Source organism: Atheta coriaria, unplaced genomic scaffold, assembly GCF_025399875.1.
Source record: "Atheta coriaria isolate IRGN ID8LTWV9N9 unplaced genomic scaffold, Caltech_Dcor_3.1 hic_scaffold_4_pilon, whole genome shotgun sequence".
NCBI lineage: Eukaryota > Metazoa > Arthropoda > Insecta > Coleoptera > Staphylinidae > Dalotia > Dalotia coriaria.
Genome location: NW_027045446.1, coordinates 3,521,256 through 3,544,744, shown reverse-complemented (window position 1 = coordinate 3,544,744; position 23,489 = coordinate 3,521,256). Strand labels below are relative to the sequence as shown.

Below are 23,489 nucleotides of genomic sequence, written 5' to 3'. Positions count from 1 at the left end.
TCGCATGTCATATAAATCATACGAAGCAGTGTAATGTATATGTTGCGGATGCAGCGCAAGGGCAAAGAAGAAGTACCGACTTATAGATACGTCTCTCATATGTGCGCCGTGGTCGTACATCTTTACACACGCGCGAGCGCTCCTACAGACTGTACGGACCGGCGAAAGTTAAAAGAAGACATTACGCTGTAACAAATGGGGTCAAGTCAAGCTGAAACAACATCCCGATGTTGAACAAGCGTTTCGGTTTCGCCCGTTTCGGGCCCGCGCACACACATCTCTTCTACGCGGCACCTCTCTTTATATCGCGGCACACATCTCGAAATTGGCTCTCGCAGTTAACAGAGGGTGTGGAGCATTGATAAATGGCGCCATAAATTACGCCGCCGACTCCTCCCTGGGAGTTGCGAGTGGGCAAATATCTATCACGGTTATAATTTAAAAGATCGTTTATCAAGATATTTATGGCAATCATAAAGCCGTCGCGCTTCGGCACTGAACGCTCGATAACGAGAAATCGTCGGATTGGAATAATCCTTATCGGCGTCGTGCGCGCGCCGTCGCGAACAACTTACATTGTGTCAATTAATATCATCGCATCATTGTACATACCTCGTAACATGCAATAAGTGTAAAGAAGTCAAGATACTGCCAGCCGAACGTATGTTATGGACATTTTCAGTATGCATTTGCATTTTTCCGATCATGGGTCTACGATTATCTGGTGACCACGGGTGAGTTACGTGGAGATCGCGCCCGGAACACACTTATCTGACATTTACACTCCGACTACTTGAACCCTAATTATTATTTATCGTCGCCGGCGCGCTCGTACATCACCTTTATTACTTCATCAGGATCTTTTATATCGAAGCGTCCCGGAGCGACCCACAGAGCAAGAACCGCAGCTCTCCTCCGACTCAATAACAACATGCAAGAAGGCACACCGGCGATCGCGCACGTTTAATTAATTTATGTTGCGCCCGCGATGATTTATGGACGTAATCTTATTACACGAAAAACGCACAGCGGGTAACTTTTGTTATCTTAACGTTCTCGAGACTTCGAAGGGATTAATCATGCTGCGGTTCTCCGCACAATATATGATCTCCATGAGATGATGAAGGAGACTCTTTAGATGCGCGCGCTCGGGCAAGGTGCAGTTATTGTTGCAGTTTGTGTAAGAAAAGGAAATGTTCACGTCATGCGAAAGAAAAACGACCAGCATGATGAAAAGAAGTAATTTTTCATTTCGAAAACAAAACACATTTAACCTGACCTCTACTGAACTTAACCTTAACCTTAAACTAAGCAATATAGGCAACCCAATCAACTGATTCTTTTTTTTCTTGTGTGGTTACCTTAATTGACTTTATAACGGCGATGTGTGGAGTGTCCATCGATAACGACGACTGCCGCCTTCTAAGACAAGTAGTAGACTTGCAGGCATCGCCACTAATTGATATCGTCGTCTTACATATTAGAAAACGTTCCAAACCGATACAATACGGGGCTATCTGATGACATAAATAGAACTAAAAACAGTTCAGCGTGCCGATGTTGCACGTCCCAGGCGTGCGCTTTCTGTTTTGTTGTTCTTCGCCGAAGTGAACTTGCATGTGTCGCTGGGTTGGTGTTGTTCGAAGTCGTGCTATACACGGCTATCTTCATACCTCATGCCGCACCATCAATTACGCCGTTATACGTATTTACCAGACGTTTCGCTTGTTCGTTAATCTCATTAGCGGCGTTATCGCTGGTGTTGCTCTCCCGCTCGCTACCCGTTTACGAGCTAATTAATTAATCCCTCCCTAATCTCGGCGCGCACGTAACCGAACACGTATCGCCGGCACGGCTGCAGCAGCACGTTTGCTGGGCCGTTAATACAGTCGCGATCGGAGTCGATTATATATAAAGACACCCGTGTAACGACACCCGACGAAACACGCCGCGCAGTTTGTCCTGCTGCGGCGGCGGAATTGTGAATACGAACGTGTGTCGGTTAGACGTACGACCGGCGCACCGCGTATAAATTTTCAGTCAGAGGCGGTTTAATGAACCAATAAAATATGATTTTATCAATTCACGTGGCCCATTGTGCACGAGAGTGGACGGTCGTAGCGTATGCATGCACGTGGCTATCGTATCTCTTCCACGACCGAGCGGTGGAAGCATTTGTAAGCAAATGCGAGGCGAAGGCGCGCTTCGAAAGTCGCCTTTCAGACTGTTTACACGCATTTTGTCTTCGGATAAGATCTAAACGTATTTGTTAAGTTCATGCGGGCATATTTCATTTCGTAGGCACCAAAAATACCTTCTCGAAGAGGTGAGGTGCTGTAAAAAGCTCAGGAGCAAGGCAGGTTGAACAATGTAACACCACTGGGCCGTTTCAGGCCGGGCATTAACATAACATTAAATTATCCACCTCCTTTTAGTGTTTTAATTGAGGCGTAAGTTATTAACCGTCATAAATTTGGTTCTGTGAGTTTTTGTTTTGTTTTGCTTTGCGATGCGTATGCATCTTGAGGTTATGGCTGCTCCCACGCGCGCCATCCCGTGTTCATTACTTAACTGCATGGCCGATATCGCGCGCCGACAGTTTAATAATGTATATTCTAAGCCCAGAGGGGGACAATTATAAATCATTCGCGGCAGTGTTTGCGTCTGTCTAACACAACAACGGCGCGCATTAAGGCGCGCTCAACTAGCTGCGAGCTGCCGGCGAACACGTCGGGAGTCGAGAGATAAATGTGGAAAGCGTCGAGGTTGCGGAGGTTGTGGAAATATCACGTCTTTTGTGTTCCCCACATCCTGGAAACGCATACAATACCAACCTCGTAAATATTTAACGCCGCCTTTCATTGTGGCTTGCTAATTTTACAAATCGTTTTTCACACCGGAAAAAAAACAACTCAACACAAATTCAAGGCGGGAAATTTTTGGATTTAAGCTTTTTTTAAATTTTTAGACTTTGTATTAAGCGCCAGGCCACAAACATGACATTTACATCTGTTTTTGAGTTTGTCAAAAAGGATATTTGGTATAGCCCCTCATGTCCGGCAAATGCTGACCCTCCGCGCACATCAGAGGAGACCGGGTTCCCTTGGGCGACATAATTTCCGCTTCGTAAACATTGCAGCAGTCGGCGTGATTAATGCAAGCGAATCCATTAAGGGCATTAGGCGGCGATGATTTTTCGTTTGACGACGCGACATGCATCGATGAAAACGCTCCGGGCTGTCTGCGCTTCGTCTGATGTTGACTCAGCGAAGCACGTCTGCCGCCCCAAGGCGCGTTGCTTTACACATCACTAATCGCAATTTTCTACCAACCCCCAGGCCCCTGCAAGCTCAAAATGCAGATTTAAAAATTATAATATTCGTCATTTGAGTAGACCTATAACACAATGTGGAGTAGGCCCCGCAGGGAATTAATGCTAAATGTCAAAGTGGCCATATCAGTGCGGTGAGTGGTTCGACTGGTTTTCGATGGCTGGTAATGAGCATAGATCACTCTGCGCGGTGTGCAGCGCCGGCAGAGTGTTGATTGATCGCTAAGCGCAAACCCTCCCGCCATGTGATCGATCACGCGCCCGCTGGCAGCGTACATGCATGACTTGGCTACATACACGGGTTATTATGAACTCGCGGCGCCGCGTCTCGCTCTCGGGCGGCGACATTGATAAATTAGTTATCACGCAAACAAGGTACCATTGCGAACCTGACGCAGCAGCCGGCCTCTCATTGGCGAAGGAAATTGAGCCGGAGTAATTATGTGCGAGCGCGCGCACATCCACGGGAGAAGAGTGTCAAAGAAAGCATAAGTAACGATGATGTATAGTTGGACATCAATCATAAAACATCCAACGTTCAGCGTCGATATCAGCCCTGTGCCAATGTGCGGAGTGCACGCTTGGCTGATTATATTATGCCGGCTTGTGGGATACATACGTTTCGCGCTGGCAGCCAAAATCGTGCTGGTGTAAAGGATGACTTAACGGCGAGCGGAGATGGCGACCGGAAGCGTAGTGATTTACCGCCGCCCGACCTCCGACTTGACCCGAACGCTTTACCCACTCGATGCTACGACGGGCTATCTCGACGGCAACCCCGACTCTCTCGCAGGGCACACGTCGCCGCCGTGACAAACCGCCGCTGGCCCCCGGACTGCACCGCGAGTTCAGAGTGTTCAGACCGGATTCGGATGATAAAGGTAGCAGACGTTCCGGGCCAGCTGGCAGCAAGCCGCCGCAAACAAGGACTATTAACTCGTCATTTCCTTTCGCTCGGCGGCGCGCAACCCGAGCAAAAATGAATGATTCGACCGGTTACATTCGCACCTTTGGAGAATTACATGAAATTCCTCGCTACATAAAATCCAAATCCGATAACCGACAGTTATTTATGACCCCGCGTGTGCGCCGCGGCCATATGCAGCGCAAGAGAAGAAAGACCGAATCCGCTTTTATAATTAATGTGATAGCGGCAACGTTTTATGAATAGCAGCGCTGATTCGGTCGATTTATTACCGGCGGCCACTCTGAGCCATCAACCGCGAACCCTTTGATGTGCGCCGCCACTCAGCGCCTGCTTAGAGCGTCGCGCCGAGTCATTCTCGGCCACTTTCAGCGCAAGCGGCGCGCGCAGCGTGTCGCAACGAGGCTCCTGCTAGCGACTGAGCCGCGCGACTTAACTTCTTCTTCTCGCACGCCTGCCGCCTGCAAAGATGGTTTTGGTTGTTAAGGCGGGGACTTACATCGAGTAGGCAGGCGCTGCGCGCTCGTGACGTCGCGCTTAAAGATGGTGGATTAAGTTATGTAATTTCAAGCGTGTATAACTCTCTCTACTTCTTCACATCGTGGTCGCGATCAACAATAATTTACCATTTGACTGACCGCACACGCATAAAAATGCTTCAACTGATCTTCATTTACACGCCGAACGTGTAATAAGAAAAGTGCTAAAACTCAAACTCAAAGGGACAGGCAGACATAAATAAGATTGCTTCTCATTTTGTGTCCCTAGGAGCGTCCAGCTTGGGTCTTTGGAGATGGCGGCTCGTAAAAAGCGCCCGTAAATCTTCTCCGCTGTAGAAATCGGCGTGGCGCGTCCAGCTTACGCCATAAACCACCGCAATAACACTTACTTTCGCAGTGTTCTTTCACGCGGTGCACTCGTACACAAAAAAGTGCTAAGCCCTTTGGTCGTTCCAGTGACGCGCACAGCCAGCCGAGTCTTTTGATGATTTCGGCTCGGGAAGCTTATCTCTCTCTCCGCTCGACTCGATTGACAATTACAAAGCGATCACAAAAGAGGCAAATCCTAATAAAGCGAGTCCAGTGTCGAGACTTGTGTGTCATTCCTCTTCTTTTCCTGCAGTCACACAGACCTGTTTCGTTAGTCTGACGGCTCGTTGGATGGAAAAGTAGCAGATGCTTGCGATTGTTGCGATAGCTTATCAAAGAATTTAAAAATAATTACCAACAAAGCAAAGCAAACGACGACGCACAGCAGCAGCAACAACATCAACATGTCCGTCCATCAATGCCTGTCCATGTCCGAGACTGAGACGATCGGACGATAGAAGCCTCCGAGACAGGATGCGGCAGGAATATCAAATTGTACCTTCACGTGCATGTGCGCATGCTGCAGCGGTGGAATTTTAAATATTTACATTGTAAATGCGAACACAGGCATCGCAAACGGACCGCGCGAATATCATCATGGAAATCGCGATTCGCGAAATGGATGCACTCGGCCGGCCGACCGAAAAAGCGCATTGTTTTCATTTTCTATCTATCTTTCGCGATTCGCTGTGTGTTTTTTCCTGCCTGGCTTCGATATATTGTTGCGCGCCAAGATTTATTCCCCTGTCTCGCATCGCATAACTTTCCGTCGTCGGGCGTAAGTTATAGCGAGCGGCGTCTTTCTCAAGTTAAAACCAGTAGCGGCCATTTATCAGCCGCGGCCGCCTCGCGAATAAGACAATCCGGCTGGGATTGTTTAACATTTTTGTCAATTCGTGCAGCGGATGCGTATTTTCGGCTTTTAGAACTTTCCGAAACACCGAAAATTCTATTGTTGTGTGCCGCAGCGCATTCCCGAATTGTATCCTCATAAAATAGCTATAAAATAAAAGCATTTCCGTTCGGTGCGTTTTAACTCAACCCCAGCCCTTCAAAAAAGGGTCATTTCAAATTATGCATGCACGTATCTAATCTTCTTTGGTAATTCAGTCATTCAAAATCAACAACGGCTGCTGGTTGTGTTTTTATAGTCCAATTATTTGTACAACTATAAAGACAGTCAAAACCATGTTATCGCATTATGTAGATACAATCGTTAAGACTTAAAAAATTAATTAGATCATCAAATTGAATGTTATATAAAGTCGGCTGATGATTCCCATGCTTTTGAAACATCTGCTCTGAAATATTTTCGTTGATTATGCTAAAAATTAACTACGACAAACATCTTAATCAATCTCTACCCTACCGTAAGCAATGAAACAACATAATTTTCGAGAAATTGTGATATTGGCAGTTCCCCACTCATGCCAATAACCATTACATTAGTTCTGATCGTAAACCAAAAGCGATAAAAACCGAAACGCGCCGAATGTTAATCAAAATAGTTTCACGAAAACTCGCCATAAATCTAGTTTTATGATGCGATATTAAATCGATGATTAATGAAGCTGCCGTGTTTACTTGAAAGCTTTCGAGCTACGCAGGCCGCAGGGCCGTTTTCTGCACTTCCCACTTCGGGCCGGTGCAAATCGTTAATCACACATGCCGCAATATTGCATTGCAACTGGCGAGTTTTTGCACTGTGTGTGTATACTTAAGTCCGTCACTGTGCGAGCGTAAAACAAAAACGGAAACATAAAGCATTTGCGCAAGGTTTTTCCTAATATGCGATGAATGCGCTCGTTACTCATACGATTTCACTCATTTGGTTCACGTTGTTCTATACGTCTTATTAATGTGGGAAAGAAAATGTTGATAAACGCGGCATGACCGCGAGAAGACGTCGCAGGCTTCAACTTCGGCATGGATTCGCCACGATAAATTATTTTCTGACGTCTGTATGCAAATGCTTTGCAATACATAAATAAATTCACAATGCGAACATAAAGAAATGAAGATTGCTATGGTTGCATTTAAATAAATTAATTCTAAAGTAACATATCAATTTATATCAGCTTAAAAACAAAATGGCTGACTGCGAAAATATTTAGAGATTATTATCGCTGTCCATGACACAATTGGCAATTTACATAACTTAGATAATTCGATAATTGAAAAGCAAAATAAGTCAACATCCAGTCACAGCTAATCAAAAGTGTCATAATATTTGTGATTCGATTGGTTGCAATGTGTGACCACCTGTTTAAAAAAGACTCAAAATAATTAACGAAAATGATTTACGAGCACGCCTCGTGTACAGCCCGGGCACCTTAACTGTTAAAAAAGGCCGAACGTAGAATAACCAATTAGACTAATTAAAAGAGTATTCGTTGAGGTGTCGGAATTGTTTTGAAACATTCTCGTGAATTTTCTAATGAATATTTATAAGCGCCGGAATGTAACCCAACCCAAATGAAACGAGCGCGTAAATCTATTCCTAGGAGCTGGAAATATAGAAATAAAAATGATTAAAAACATTTTAGTTCGTTCCTAATTTAATTTAATTTATGTACGCGGATAACATTTAAAGCATAGGTATAATTTACGGCCACGTTACACTGGTATATGTCTGTGTCTAATAATTAAGATGACTATCAGTGTAATTAATTGTCCGATACGACAATTAAAAAAATAATAAACTTCAATGTCTATGCTTTTATCGTTGTCTTTTTTTCGGCGTGGTGTTGTGAACTTTCACGAAATTAGTAATTTAATAAACAAAATTTTAAATATTCGAGAAAATGTGTTTAAATTGCTTTATAGATAGGCAGATAACGGCGGTATTCGTCAATTAATGAAAGAGTGCTGGCTCATTAATTATTTCTACGCGATTCCGAGACATTCGGTTGCGTATCAATTAATTAGAACAAAATTACACGCCGCGACTAGTGGTGATGTTCATTACGCCCGATAAAACTTAATTATCGAGCGTAATTAATATGTGTAAATAACCCGAGGCGTGCGTTTTTAACAATATGAGTTAACAACATAAATACCGACAAGACTTAAAAACGTTACAGTAACCTAACCTAAATAAATATCGTTGATGGCGGCTTGTGATTGTCAAATGTCAGAGACACAGAGTGTGGGTTGATGTTGAAGCGAACGCTATAAATGTTTATGAATAAAATATAAATTACCTCTGCGCAATTAATCATTGTCGGTGATTTATGGCGCAGGTAACGACTTCGTTTACAGAAATACACTGCGCACATTTGTAATCAGTACCTACTCACCGACTTGACACATTTATATTCGCAATCAACTCGAACAACTTGTTGCAATTTATAACCGTATTTGCGATGTAATAATAAAATTACACGACGATATTAATTATGACATTGGCGTTGTTTTTTCTTTTAATTTAATCGTAAACATCGGTAATTACCATGTGCCCCCCGTGTCGCGACCGATTAACATTCACTTTAATGACAGCGAGCGCTGTGCGAGTGCAACCAATTAACCGAAAATGCAAATTCGACTTTTAACAAAGCGCCGCATCGCGCGCACATTGTTGTGTGTAATAACGCCTTGTTGTGTTGTTGTTAATGCTCGCATTGGCCTTGTTCGAGTGTGCAAACATGGCCGCCGAAACATCGATTATGATTATTTGGAAAATAAATAAAAAACTGTTTGGTATGCGCGCACCGCACACAAATGTGTAATTAACACTAATGGCGTATTATTTAATTTTAATTAATGTGTAATTACCAACACACTACATCGCAACACAATAAACTATTTAATTACCTACATGTTGTATTTACATTTATTTATACTTATGGAGTGTGGCATTCTTCAACTCGTAATTGGGTACAAACAAAACGGAATGTATTTCATCAAAATTCGTGTTGTGTAACATTTACAATCTTGTGACCTAGAAATTTACTTTGCCGCTAATAAATCATAGATGGCGCGCCTGGTTTTTAATCTGCGCAGGCCGAACAATAGCTAATAAATAATTATAAACGAGAGGAAATGCATAAAATAGCACAGTCGTGAATTAATTGCCACACACAGCCACCGCGCAGCCGTCAACGAGAAGGATTAATATCTGTCCGCCAGAATAATTATTCATGAATGCATAATGAAGTTTGCTTGTGAGTTATATTCGTGTATGCATAAATATTGCGTCCGATTAATTTGCAAAGTTCAGTTTTCACTTTGATTAGTAGTCGGACGCGTCAAGCGGCGTCGCCACCCGCCGAAAAGGTTCAACCTAACCTCATTGCAGCGCTCGCCGGATCACAGCCACCGCAGCGCCGTCAGCGGCAGATCATTAATTAATACAACGGCGCATCGATGGAATATATATATAGGTATGGCTGCGCGGTCGAAAATTAATCGAAACGTTTCGCGCCGCATGATGTCTCTGCGTGCTGCTCGTCTTTGTGTCGTTTATTACGACGTGCGTTCGTTCACTTTGCGCCGTGGTAGCCGAAGAGAGGATAACACAATATTCTCAGGCCTGTTGTATACGGGATGGCGGGAGGTCGGGCACTGACAGTCTGAGAAATATGGCGAAATGATAAATGGTTCGAGTGCGCCAGACAGATACAAGCCATTTTCCCGGCGCGAGCGCCGCGTTGGTCTCGTTTGCGGTGCGCGAAGTGACAAGCTGCTGAATGACAAAGACGGATACATCGCTCGCCCTGGAAATAAATTCACTGCGCCACCTTGCCACCTACCCTCGACATAATAGTCATCCATCAACAGCCACGACGAAGAAAAGACACACCGAAAGACACTTTGGTTAGAAAATAGCGTATGAGCTATTTAATCGTAGATGGCGTTACTTGTCACTGACATCAAAGGCATATAATAACCGGAGAAATTTGTAATAACAACACAGGTTGTGTTTTCTGTCTGCCGTATGTTTAAACTGCCCCGAAAATGTGTATAATTAAGTCGGCCCAAAATGATAAAGATAATGACAGGCCTCCCCGTCGAGTGTACACTGCCGTGACAAACGAGTCGGGCTAATACTTCCTTTGCGTGCGCCGTGCGCACGAAATTAAGCCGCAGTCCGTGCAGGGCACAACCGCGGGAAATTAGTGCATTGTCTCGGTCTGGCACTTGCTAATGCACGTATCGCCACCTCATATCCACCGTGGTCTTGCACAGACAAATGTCGGTCGTTCAATGTGATATAATGTAATAATGTTGTTTTGCGCTTGTTGCCTCTAGAGTTTCACAGAGGCATTCGTGATCATTATTATTGTTATTAGTCGTGCATCGTTAAAATGGTAACATCACTATCTAGAGAAGACAAAAGCCATAACTCGTTGGTTTGCTGCACGTCGACCATGCGATCGGAGATACTCGTATAATACTGTATTACCTACGCCTACGGGAGATAGAGAAGAAGTAATTTGATTGATGACACATTGTGTGAGCAGCGAGCTCACGCTACGCATCGAAAAGATTCGAATTCTCTCTTTCTTCGGAATGGTTTTGGATGTAGTTACGAATGGGATTGGGAAGACGGCGGACTTTGATTTTCACCATGCTTGGCAGCTACTGCTTCTGTATATTGTCTATCAGCACGATGTTATAAATGCCGACAAAGTGCATTTATAATGTTGTTGCGGCTTCTTCGAAACTGATACAAATCTTTCGATATATATTTTTAATCAGTTTTTGAACTCTATACTCTCATAAATTATATTTTTTATCGGGAAATAACTGAAATTTACATTTGTGGGTTTTAAAAGTTGATTTTTAATGTTTGTAATGACTTTAACAGATGTTACGAAACAGTTTTGGAAGTTTTCAAAGTCGATATCGAAAACTCCATCAAATTGTAATCATTCAACGTGTCCGTTTTGATTGATTTTTATCTCGGTTCCACATAATAGTGTAATACATTATTTTCCCCCTTTCGTCCCTCTCCACCATCGTTCTCAGCCTTCTGGAAGCGTTATTTCCAAACGGTTGTTGCTTTTTTTCTTTTCTCTCTCTGTGAAGTTTGCTGTTGTTGCGGGTCTCCAGCCGCCGCTGAGGATGACGTTGGCGTTTCGGGCGGTATTCGCGTTTCCATTCTTCATACTTTGATAGATGTGTCAAATCTGGGACAGGTATTGTTGAGGTTTTTAGATAAATGACTCTCGCTCGCGTCGCCTCTGCGCAGCGCTGGCGATGGCAAAACAATCTCCATTGTTGCGCGTTAATTTACTCTTAGCTTGGGCGGCGTGTGTGCAACATGGCAGGCTCACCACCAGTACAACCACCGAAGGCGATGTAGAGTTTTTGGCGTCATCATCATTCTCGCCGCTCCTTTGACGGGGAAAATGTAATTTCACGCCGCATACGGGTGCACTTTAGCGCCGCTGACTTTATTAAAACGTGTTATAATAAACGCCATCATTTTGTACTCGTTTTGCAAACTTCCTCATTGCTGGGCTTATACCTATATAAATTTACCATATGCCCCAAATAAATAAAAATTATACTGTACGCTCACTTCAATTAGAATGCAGCTGCTAACTCTATTAAAAGAATTTATGACTTGTATGCTGACGCCTTTAAATTTAAAGCAAACAGCTATTTGTGCGCCCAAAGTGTGTTTTTCTTGAAGGGTGCCAAAAGGGTGGTCGCCTCGTAAAAGGTAAACTGCTGCAAACTGTTTACGGCCCGCTGCGGTCCTCGATGGGGTGACTGTGCGAGAATGCGACCACAATCGGGGTGGTCCTGACACTCTCATAACTCTTTTTCGCTCACAAAGAATAAACACCGTAAACTGTAAACATTCACAGAGTCAAATTGTTCCATCCGCCAGGTCTGCAGATTGTAACATTGAAAGTGATGCCAATAGGTCTAGACTTGGCCCAATAAACACCCAACAAACAATTTGGCTGAAAGGGTCTCAATTTATTTTTGACGTGTTTGGGCATGATAGGCCTGATAGTGTGACGGTTATGACACGACATATTTCGGCAAAGAAAATATGGCACTATCCCCGATAGAAGGGAAAGTGCCAATAAGCGGAAATTAGATGTAATTCAAAATGATTTATCTCGGTGAGGCACTCGTCGTCCGTGTCATTTTGAAAACGGTCCCGACCGCGACGGCGATAAATCACCCGGATTAAGAGTGCATTGTCCGTACTTTATTTATTATAACCATTAACACTAGTAATAATGCGTTTGTTATCCTTGGAGGGTCATATTTTACGCGACGGACGCGTCATGAAGTAGCACATGTGGTAATCCAACCCCAAAAGCTACACATCTTCTTTCCTCTGGATGTACGTTTGGTTGCCGCGCATAGTCACGCAGAACATAGCCTCTAAATTAATGATGCGTCGAGTGTGCCATCGCCCTTAACTTAACTTACCTACATTTGAGTTATTTGTTAAATTTGTAGTGATTCAGGTGGTTGCAGGCGACGTTTTTGTATCCGAGGAGTTGAATAATGATTATTTTCCCGAAAACACATTAGTGCGCCGCCGACTGCTGCATAAATTTCTGGGGATTTCGGCCTTTTGTGCAGCGAAAATAAATTAATGTTTAGGTGGAAGCATTCGTTGCCATTGCAGCCGAAAAACGTGCACTATCTATGCATGCATGCATCGCCATAGTGGCCGGGCAGCAAACAGTGAAACGTCATCAATCAAGCAACAACCTCTCAGATAATAAATTTCCCACTTACACCCGGGCAACTTATCCATTTTGTACGCCGGGGCGGAAACGAATCGCCCGTGGCGTGCGTCGCGCTTGTTGTTGCGTTGTGCGCAATATTTATGTGTTTGTTCGAAACGGTAGTTAGGATTATGGCCGTGTCGATATCGTAATGTTGGCGGGACGGAAATCTTTTTTAACGAACACATAGCCATCGGGTTAGTGAGTAGCAGGCAGCGACATTGGGAACATTGGCAGCGGTGCAACATTTATTATTTTCTTTTCATTTCATCTGCTCGGATGATTTGTGTCGGCGCGTTGGGGTCTGTCGACTAAAGGCCGTATAAAGTTGATATAGGGCGCTGATAAATTAAAAACGTGCGCACATTCGCCCTCGGGCGGTTCGCGGGACGCGGGCTTCGGTAGTTCGTCCTGTTATGTCGGCGTTATGAAATCGAAACAGTGTCATAAACATTGGAAAACAATAATTCGTTCCCGACGCGGCTGGGGAGAGAGAGCCGTTCCCGGCGAGGAAAGGAATTTTCTGTTCGCGAGCCCGAAAAAGCCATAACAGTAACTCATAAACGCGCGGTGCAAATATCGAAGGGCTCTCGCGTTTCGTGCTGTATAACAGTATAACTATCGCTCGTAAAAAACATTCCAGCCTATATGGGATGCCTGATATGAACCGTCATGTTGAGTGCACCGCCATGAAAAAACCATGCACACATGCAGAAAACGACGAAATTCGACGCTGTCAATAAAATGCGCGCACACACAGAGGAATACGAAGAGAATCGAACACCATCTTCGCGCTCGTATATCTATCACCTCGGCGCGCACTTTCAATAACAGACGATTGTCATTTTCTATTCTCCGCATCTTTTTTCATAGTGAGATATTCCCGCCCAGTGGGTACTTCATTTGCCCTCGGTGCCTCTTTGTGCGCTGCTATTTTACGGCCGCTCGGGACCAGCTAAACAAACATAAAAATGTCACTTCGAATGCTTTTTATATAAAAACATATTGCTATTAAATTACCGAGCACGTTGATGTAAAATATGTACGCTGAATCGATGTGGAGCAGTAGAGGGACTGGTTTGCTTCCCTCCATTCAAAACATCTATAAATTCCGAATGCATAATACCCGATATATTTTATGCCAAACATAAATTAAGACTTTGAAGTTGAGTTATGTATGAAAAATTCAATTTAAAATCTCAATCTTTAGTTGGTCGTCACAATGTCACATTATATTTATTGTTTTTGTTGTAAATAATTCAATAAATGAAAAATCGCCCGCAATTGTTTCAATTCGTTCAACATTGATTATTATTCGCATTGTTGCTGACTTTCCAATATGAAATAAAATCTGTCGGTTGCTCATCCATGCAGCCAGTGTTTTTGTTAATGCTGCGTGCAATGTGAACAACATCAATCGCCGCCCACGCCATTGTCGATGGCGTTGTTCGACAACGACAACCACATACGCATTAAACGTCGACTGCAACTAATTGCACAAATTAATTTAACGATGTAATAATTAATAGAAATCAACGACAAACTACAAGCATTTTAGAGTGTTAATTTGCAAGGTCGTTCTCCAACCGATCGAGCGTTGATTCAATTAGCACAACCGCTGAATGAATATCCATCCATCCGATCGTGGAAAAATATTTATTCCGACAGCGCCGACATTTATTAAGATATTTTATAATTTACGACTGAATTTATCATTTCGCATTTGAATGCTGTACGAATATAACGTATCGCTTTTTTTTATCGCCGCAGCACATTTTATTTATTATTATATGATTATTTATGGGCAACTTGTGGAATGGTGCTGAGGCTTAGTTGCTATTTGAACGCGCATAACATATTGCTCAATTATAATTACAAGGAAAATCGTACGGCGTACAATCACCATCGCGCAGCACATAGACGTCAATAAATAATTAAGTTGATTTATGTTTAGGCAGCTTACACAAATACGAATTAATTCTATTACAATATTAGTAAATTTTGTGAAAGTGTATAACACCGTGGTGCTAAGAACAGAATGTCAAGCGGTGTGATAAATCGTAGGCGGTGTTGCTAAATAAAGTTGTAAACATGTTTTATTTATTAACCACTCTGTCAGTTTTTATCCTATTCGGTATAATTCTTAGCTCGTTTTTTTTTATAATTCATTAATCATCAGATATTCTATTCTATTAAATCTGGGAGCGGTTTAATCCACCACGTGATGATAATGAAATGGCAACAATGTTGACTTCTGCAGCATTCAAGGTTATCATTTCAGTTCATTGTTTTTTCTTTTGACATCGTAACATAATGACATGAAATATAATTGCTGACGTGGTCATTCCGGTGGTGGTACTGTACTACTACCTCCACGCTGCATTACGTAGCGATGGCACAAAAGAAGTTATTATATTGAGGAAGTGTTTGTTGGATGTAAAAATGCTTAATGGTTTCGTAGCCAGTCGGGTGGCGCACTGCGCACGGGCTCTCTTTGTTGAGCGCATAATGGCCGAGTGACTGTCATTAACGGTGCGTAATATGAAAGTCCTCCGTACGAAAACCGACCAGCGTGCAGTCTCACACAAAAAGCTGCTGTCTAATGCAGCGACAAGAATAATTACCGGACCTTTCTTATCCTCTGCTCTCAATATACCGTCTTACACCCTTATACCAACCTAGAAAACATGTCTAAAGATGTTGGAATCAAAAATATCAAAAAATTTTGATAGAATTTAAATTATGTTGAACCATTTATTCGGGATGATGAAATATTGTCATTCTAAAGTTAAGTTAATCCCTTCCACAGATTCACAGCTGTTTCATGTTTCATGTGTGTTGAATCGGAGCATTCTTTGCGCGACGTGTGTGGCAATGGATTTGTTTGTATAAATATCCTCGTGAAATATGTATTTTTATTGTCGGCCAATGCAAAGCCATAAATCCTTGCCGGCGAGAGGAAAACATCAAGCGGATTTATGACGATCGAATTGTAAACGAACACTTATCGCCCGTTTCACAAATCAGTAAAAACACAATTACACCCTCTGCGCAATGGGCGCAATGTACTCGCCGAGCTTAGCAGCGGTCAGCGCGGCACATTTGATGTCGTACCTACAAAAGGACTTTACAAGGTGCAATATTCGCGTCATTGTGGACGGCCATTGAAGGCAGCGGCGTTCAATAAAACGCACTCATCACACGCCGCGCCGCGCCAGTGTGAGATTAATTACTTACGCGGCACGTACGCGAACGGACACAGTATAAACGCTTTTTGTTTGATGTTGTTGCTTCTTCCAATGGTATTTTCCGCATTGTAATCGTACATGTTTTCAGCATCATGTTACATTGTGTGTTTGCTGATTCAGTCGTCTTAGGATGTGAGCTGATTGTGACTGTATTTACCGCTGTGATTAAAGAATAACGGGCTTGACATGTAAGCTTGATGAGTAAAAACTCAAATATTATAAATTTATAAAAATATTAACGGAGGATTAGGAAATACTTAAAAACAAGTACTAAATCTCGTCAAATAGGTGATTCATCCTTGATAATTATTACTACGTATATCCGAAATGTAACTCAGTTAAGTATGGTAGATAAAATTCGCACACAATGCGTTGGATGCTTTGTGTTCTGAGCTTTGATGATGTGGTTTCAGCCGGCGCCAGTCTCCACATTAACCTGCCAAAATATTGAACGACCGCTAATAATAACATGTAGAAACGAGAACAAGTAAATGATCTATCGGTCGGCAGGGTAATAATCGTAGATCATAGGCACGCTCACTGAGTATGGGTTGCGTAAACACGGCGAAAAGTTTTCGTGCGCATTATTTAACTTTCCGAAAATTGCAGCTAATCATCTTCAAAGTCGGTGTTCCTTTAGCGCTCACAACCTTTAACGATGCACAAGTTTCATCTTCGTCTGGGAGTTCTTTTTGCACAGAATTTAAGGAGGATATGTATTGTTAAAAAATCATTTACCTATGTAATTTCCGAATTTGTGGGCATTAATCAAAAATTTTGATCTTTAAGTCGGTAAACCGCAAGAGGAAGTGATTAGTCATCTATGCTATTATCGGCGCCTTGGTTAAAACCCTCAAATAATCGTTTCTTCACAGTGTAAATTCTTGCACACGTGTAAATGTGCAATCCTAGAACACTAACAATGCACGTTTTTTTCGTTTTCGTCATCTCTTATGCATGAGTGTTTTCAGATACAAGCTGTTGTATGTTGTATCTTTCAGGTTTTGATTGGGATCTCGAGGAAGCCGTTTGCGCTCCTCGCTGGCTTCTGACAGTTCATTAAATATGAGTAGCCGGAATGTGTCGGGGTTCTTGCGCGAGGGGCTAATCGCGCCCAATGATCTAATCACATCCGACAAGCCACCTAACTTATATACAACGAACTGTCGCTGTCATCACGCTCGCATGCGGAGAAAATGCGTAACGTAACGCGATATCTGAAATCGATAACTTTAGAGCTTCGCCGTATTTGTTTCAACACGCAGAAATATAAAAAAACGATTTTATTGAATTTATATGGAAAACAATTTTAATGAAATCTGTCACAGGATCATAATTCTTGTTTAAACCGTGTAAGCATGCAATCAACAGGATTATTGTTTATGAGCACTGAAATTGTAAGATTTATACACCACCTAGACAATACAATCGTGGCCCGATTCAGTGTGTATCGCCGTGCATGATTGTTTTATTTCAGCTGTTGACAGCACAAAGAGACTGTGCGCTCATTATGTTTATCGTTCGACGCATTCGCGCTGCATTCGCACACGTGATGATTAAATCCAGCGCACACAGCCGCGCATTCATTCATAAATTATTTCTGAGAGCCCAGACCGCCGAGACGTTTTTATAGTGTTATTCAGTAATTATCTGCTATCGCTGACAGTTTACATACGATGTGATAAAGTAAATTTATGCCCGCTGACATTTAACTCTGCAAAACCAAGCTTTACCTCTTATCGCCCGCGCACTCGCTCGTAAGTTATGTGTGTTTCCGTCGTCGTGGTTTGCTTTCGTCGTCATACATTAGTTAGTTAGGAAAAAATCAAGTAAATTTATGTTCCAGCAGCAACTGACTGACGTCTTCTGCCGAACGGCAATGAAATGCGATATTAATAACAAATGCAGCTGGTAATGATTTAAGAATTGCAAGACTCCCAAAACGGTCACGCTAATTAGCGGAGTGATTGATGATGTATGTGCTAGTTCGATATTCATTTAGTTTTCTAAGCAGGCGCGCATTCGCTAGACGAAAACTATTTAATTATAAATCACATTAACATTGTTGTTATTGTAGAGACATGATTAATTGCCGTGGATTTGATTAGAAGCATTTCAATGCGAAACGGCAAGCAGCATAAATATGCGATGCAGTCGTGAAAGGCGCGTATTAATGATGATGAATTCTATCGCAACTTTCAAAACTTGCTGCCAGCCGCGTCCGAAACGTCAGCGGGCATAATTTATTAAGAAAAATCGAAAAATTACGCTCGCGCGCGTTGCGGCGAGAAGGAAATGTTTAGCATTTTTATAATTTATCACCCAAAGTGTCATCCGAACATTATTGATATTCACGGCACACAAAGGCTTTCAATAGACACGGACGTGATTGAATCGGCTATCCTGACATCTGTCGGTGAGTTTACACAAAACCTTGAAATACTTGCATTGACGTCACAATACATCGCCGATTGAATCAATAATGATTTCTTAACATTACCATTAATGTTGTGCTGGTGCTGGATACTTTAAAGTTTAAGTAAGTAAGAAGAAAGATTTAATACAACACAAATGCAATTAGACCCGACACCGGCAATCAAGAAAATTGCTTTTTGCAATTAATGCGAAATTGATTGAAGCTCAAAACGGTGTGCACAGTGTGCATTGCCATTGCTTGAGGCAAATGCAATTTGTTTCCCATTTGCACTCTTATCGCCTCAGGGAGCGACAGTCGAGTCGCACGCATGACTTAACCTCACATCTACGCTCTCGTATACTTCAGCAGAGTGTAACATACACACAGCATTGGTTCAGTATGCGCGCGCATGTCACGTGTGGTTGGTTGGTAGTGTATACAACACGCGCAGAATTATAAACGAAATATACGATTGTTTCGGGCGTAATTCAGTCGCGCGCGCGCGCGTAATAGAGCGCATTAACGCCATAAAGCAGCCTTAGCGTAATGGCGCGAACGAGTCGTTGAAGTCGTGAGAGGGTAATATGTTTCTATTATCGGTGCGCCAACTATTTCTGAGTCGGTCGCCGCGCGTGTAGGTATATTAGGCGAGGGCGTTCGCGGCGCGGTGGTGGTGGCAAAAGCTTCTCGCGCAAAATTGCTTTCCATATAAATATATTGAAGTCGTAAATTCCGCGCGCACCGCGCAGCCAGCGATTCGAACCTAAAGAGAAGCGTTTATTTCAGTTTATGCCGCCAAAGTTGCTCGTCTTTTGATATAGCGTTGGCTTGTCGGCCATATTGCTAGTGTTCATCATTGCGCACCTTCAGGCAAGCTTTAAGCTCAAACTTGTATACAGATTGTTTCTAACCACACTTCTATACCTCATCAAGTAATTATTATCATTAAATTGATTAGTATAGAAATATTTTAAGGAAATAAAAATTAAACATCGACATCTATTGTGTTATGTAATAAATATTATAAAAATAAATGAGGATTTTTTGTGGTTGACTGTATGAATGCAAACGAAGAACGTTGTATTGAGTTTGCAAAGTATAGCAATTTTGCATGAGCTTGCATATAAGACTGGTATTTTTCCTCAGTTCGTTTCGCTTCCTGCGCGAGAGCATCAAGTTTCTCCGGTGCGAAATAAGCGCGACAATTCGCTCCAAATGCATTGCGCTATTACGCTTTGTTTGTGCCAGCGACGAAGTGTTTGTTGTTCTTCCGCAATCGCGCCTGCTCACGCGTCTAATCACGTATTTCTAGATCAGGTGTTAATAATAGACTCTAATAACCATAATACTTTTCCTTCTCATGCCACTGGCCTAATGAAACAACCAAACGACGGGAGTCGATAAATCCGAGAATTGAATGTGTCCACAAACGAACGCCTACTGTCCTACCACATCCCAGGAGCAGCTTCAAGGCGATAAGTAAATTTAAATATTGATATCTCTTCTGCTTGTGTTTGAACATGTGAGGAAGACATCACACATGAGATAGCTGGCGCCTATTGTTAGCATCATAGAAGGAAACCTGAAGATGAATAGACGGACTGTTGTTGTCGGTTTGTATTTAACAAGTCTCTTGGCGCCGGACGAGAGTAATTTACAGTTTAACACACCCTCGGCGTTGCTGCGATGGAAGCGCCTCTCACTCGGGTCGAAAACACAATAAAACTATAATTATCCCCTATTTACAAATAAATTTACAAGGCGCCTAGTGCCTTTTAGCACGACGCCGGCAAAATGGTGCAATCCGGCCGGCCGTGGAAACCTTCCAATAAAATTTGTTACACTCCGTAATGGAAACGGCGGATTTCTGGAAATTTTATGTTTTTTCTTGGAAACGCGTGACTGCCGGCCAAACCCCGGCAAATAAACCAGCTTTTATTGCCACTGTAAAGTTACTTCCGTCATGTCCTCAATAAATGTATCAGTTGCACTCGGTATATACGCATTCTTCCGTTTAATGGCCTAAGTGTGATGTAAATTTTATGTTGGTTTACATTTTGTCAAATTGCTTTTGAATGCCTTTAAGATGGTCATAATTCTCCACGAGACTATTTCATTCAAAAATTTCAGTATGTGCACGGTGGTGACACAAACCAAAGTTACTGATCAATATTTTAAAACCCGGTGGTGTTCTAATTGCACGAACATCCGTGCAGGTTTACTCGCGAGGAGACAATAAGGACGATCATATATTCAGATTAAGGCCAAGCCCGGTTTACTCCTGGCTCGTCTGTACGATCCGGGGGACGTAATAAGAATTGTCAAATATTTTACACGTAAACACTTTAAGGCCCCATCGGCGTTCAGCGCGCGGGGTTACTCTTAAGCACGATCTATATCAAAACGCATAAATTACAGCGTAAAACGCCTTTTATACCAGCGCACCAGCCATGAGACGGGTCATAAAATTTTGATGATCTTAACTGAGCATAAATTCATGACCTTCGCGACAATGATGGTGCGCTTAGACGACGTCGGCGTGAGTTTAACGGCATTGTTATTACGTATCACGGTGCGTAAAGCTTTCGGTTTCCACGCTTGACACGCACTAAATGAGTGATGCAAACGCATTTGTTTGAAGGGAAAGAGGGATTGAATCGCTGAGGCCGCGGATTACACTCCGCAAGCCATGCCGGCACGACAATATTAGCACACACACCACCAGTGAGTAAAGGGAGGGTTGGTTTGGCTAGCGCTAGTGGAAACTGTTTCACAATGGACTGGAGCGTCAACTGCGGCAAACTAAATACATAGTATGTCGCCGGTCATTAAATCGCATTGTGCGACATAGCAACGGATTAGATCCGACGCCCGCGGGCAATGAAGATTGATGAGAGATCGAGTCGGACGGGGTGGGGATTCTAAATATATCATCTTCACCCGGCCTTGTCTGTCATCGCAAATTATACGCCACATGATGGATTTTCACCCTGCCTGTGCTCTTCACCTCCTCTCCTAGTCCTGTCTCTCTGTCCGGGTGTAGGTAATCGATGATCACTCGAACACTATACAGGTTTGCGCTTTTATGCGCTGCCATTTTTTCACTTTGACTAATGTCGGTGTGTTGTTATTGTCACATCTTTTGTGTGCCTTCGTATCGAGGAATTCCGATTTTTCGCCGCGTTTTGCGATACATTACGCTACAATAAAAGAGGAAGAAATATGGCGCGACGTTTCCGGGTACGAGCGCTAGCGAACAGGGACAATACTTCAACTTTGGACGGTGCTGTATTCTCTGCGGTTTATAATAGAATAACAAGATTATTTATTGCACCTGATATAAAGCGTGTAGCAGCATTTATTACTTCTTGTGCGCGTCGCAAAACACCAGCGTCGTTTATATTGTATTGCATATTTTTACAATGCTCGACAGCTACACGATTTATTCGCTTGGTTGATTTAAAACCAAAAAGAATCCGCCATTTTTTAAAATTTGTAAATTAACATTAACATCTGTACATAACTATTATTTGTAACAGGATATTACGAATATGAAGTGATAATATATTATAGAAATTTATTCAGCACGATTTATTGCAAATCGACGTCGTACCCTGGAACCACACCAAGGATTTAAATATGTTTGGGACATGATTTATGCACGGAGCCCTTCTTTCAACATCGGTAAAGTGATTGCCTTCAACTAGACCATTTAATTTCTTTGTTCGACGACGATGTTCACACAGAATAATTTCGTAACCAACTTGAAGGTTACAGAGGGAAGCAAAAGGGGTTGTTTGTTATTCCATATGAATGGGTAATGCGTTCGCAGACCCCCAAAAAAAAGCACGCATCATAAACGCGCGTAGCGCAATTTTCGATGATAAACTGAGCCCACTTCATCACCGCATAGGCATTAGAAACGGTCTTCACGCAGAACGCGATGCGCTCACGAAACTCACGCGCAATTGGACCAGGTTGTTCCTTCTCGTACGTCATCTCTCTATCGTCGTCCCAACAGAACGAGGAGCGTGCACGAAGTTGGCGGCGTGTTGCGTACGGACTTGATATATCGCCCACCGTCGAGCCCGACGCTATTGAGATGGGACATTATTCTTTCGCGCCGCGTTATATTCTTTAACGGTAGTAAATCAATCCTCGGTTTGCCGGCGCACAATGAAAGACCTCATGCAATCGCCCATCTAGTTCCGAATTACACGCAGAATTGCACACATCTAGCCCGAGCATACAGCTCCTTCACGGCATGTAGTTTCACAAATCACTGAATGTGCTGTCATCCGCTCTGGGCTTCCAACTGGAGGCGAAATGTGCAAGTGCATACCTGAGGGCAGGACACATCAGCATCAACCATCGCCCATTCGAGTATGACACTCAAATTAATGGCAATTTTTGTGTGCAGCTGCTCTACTATCTGCTAATGTCCGGTTTGTCACTTTCGTACACAACTTTTGGGTGCACGCGGGGCCGCGACTAATGTTAAAATACACACACAGGGCGGCCATTAGTTATGGCCGCTGTCACTTTGTCTAATGATATATTGCGACAGCTCACCTTTTCGAAAGCGAAGCAGCGTACAATGGCAGCCCCCTATTCGAAGTCAATAGACCGTGGTAATCAACTGTCAAAGTCTGTACTCATCATATCTCACCGGAGTGTCTAGTTCACTTTGCCCTGTGAAGCGTGGTCAAATGGTCCCGTTTTTGGGTTTCAGTGAAAATCATTTGGCGTCCCGTGTTCTAAGCAGGAAGGAATGCAGCGTTAAGTTAGAACTGGGAGGAAAGAACAACGCTTTCAACTTTATGTCCCGCAGTAAAGTCCATAGACGAAATCCCCGGAGGTATAAATACTGATTAGGGAGCGGTGTTTTATGGCCGGCCCGGTTGTTCGTTATAATTTTCGTCGAAACATAAAAATAATCCACTTAAATGAAATTTAGAAAAGCACTTAGCGAGTGCGGGATCGGCGCGAGTTGGAGC

General features: G+C 43.0%; 1 protein-coding gene across 2 annotated transcripts in view; it reads left to right on the top strand.

The window, feature by feature from the left end:
• ndl (serine protease nudel) overlaps positions 1-23,489 on the top strand; it is a 125,672-nt gene that overhangs the window by 47,049 nt on the left and 55,134 nt on the right. The window lies entirely within an intron of this gene.